The 1,557-nt window shown below is 40.1% G+C and overlaps 1 pseudogene; it reads right to left on the reverse strand.

Moving 5' to 3' along the window:
• Positions 1-220: 220 nt before the first annotated feature.
• Positions 221-693, reverse strand: LOC109575347 (large ribosomal subunit protein uL24 pseudogene; annotated as a pseudogene).
• Between the last annotated feature and the right edge of the window lie 864 nt (positions 694-1,557).

The raw sequence follows: 1,557 nt of genomic DNA on the forward strand, positions 1-1,557 counted from the left end.
ACTATTTATGACCAACCAAAATAAGAAACCACTTTAATAAAAAGATCCCGAATTTTATTTCTGGCACCCTTGGATTATCTCAGTCGTCTGGTGCAAACTGATAACAACAAACCAGCAGGCAAGAACATAAAACAATTTCTCATCCTTTTGCACAATGGGAGTATGGGATGGCTGGTTGGGTTAGGGAGTTGGGTTTTTTGTTTCTGTTTTCGTTTTCATTTTAGCAGGTATTAATGAAGGTTGTATATAAGATTACTTTATTTCCACATCTTCTCATATATTTCTTCCTTTTTTGGCCCTTTTCCTTTCTTACTTTGCAAGATTTGGCTTTACATCCAAAGCTCTTTTTGCCAGCCTTGTTCATGTTTGGCCTGGTGCTAAGCACCTTGCTAGACTGAGTGCCCACATGGACACTTGTACCATAGGCTTCTCCTGCTGTACATGTTCATTGTAGATGACACATGTCCTCCTGCAAACTTGAAATACTTTGCCAAATTGTTGACCTTTGTAATATCCTTGTACAACCTGAACTTCATCATCCTTTTAGATGGACATGGACTGGACGTGGTACTCCTGTCTCAGCTCTTTGGAAAGAGGGAAAGAAATAATCTTAACGTGAACGTGAGAAAGTGAGTTGGCATGTTATTTATGGTTCTTGCTCTTGTCTGAAATCAAAAAGGGATTAATTTTCATTTTTGGCTGTTGCCACTTCAGTGATGACCACAACAGGGAAGGGAAGATGGCATCTTAAGAGAAGTTTCTCTAACTATAATCTGTTTGTCTGTTTGAATGCTCAGTTCTGCCTGTCTAATCTCTGCTCAGGCTTTTGCCAGACCTACCCAATATTCTTCCTTTGAAAAGCTGGGACTTATAATTTTCACACAGTTGGAATCCTAACCAGGCATTTAGTTGCCCGTTTTTAAATGAAGCTTTGGTGTAATAATCTTTTTTGTTGCTGTTGTTGGTGTTGACTTTTTTTTAAATCTAAAAAGGAATGTTGGGTAAAGAATGACCAGCATATCAGAGTATGAACCCATATTCCCCATTTATTGACTAGTTACACAATATCTCACCTATAAGTTGGTTTAATAAGACCAATAACATAGGACTTGCTATGTAAATTTACTGACATCACACTTGTAAAATACTACCTGGAGCCTAACCCATGGATAATACTCTATACTCATGAGATTCTTCTAAATTTATTTGAGGTTAACAAAGGTCTGTCTAGTCAAGGCTATGGTTTTTCCTGTGGTCATGTATGGATGTGAGAGTTGGACTGTGAAGAAGGCTGAGTGCCGAAGAATTGATGCTTTTGAACTGTGGTGTTGGAGAAGACTCTTGAGAGTCCCTTGGACTGCAAGGAGATCCAACCAGTCCATTCTGAAGGAGATCAGCCCTGGGATTTCTTTGGCAGGAATGATGCTAAAGCTGAAACTCCAGTACTTTGGCCACCTCATGCGAAGAGTTGACTCACTGGAAAAGACTCTGATGCTGGGAAGGATTGGGGGCAGGAGGAGAAGGGGACTACAGAGGATGAGATGGCTGGATGGCATC

This window comes from Bos indicus, chromosome 2 (genome assembly GCF_029378745.1).
Source record: "Bos indicus isolate NIAB-ARS_2022 breed Sahiwal x Tharparkar chromosome 2, NIAB-ARS_B.indTharparkar_mat_pri_1.0, whole genome shotgun sequence".
NCBI lineage: Eukaryota > Metazoa > Chordata > Mammalia > Artiodactyla > Bovidae > Bos > Bos indicus.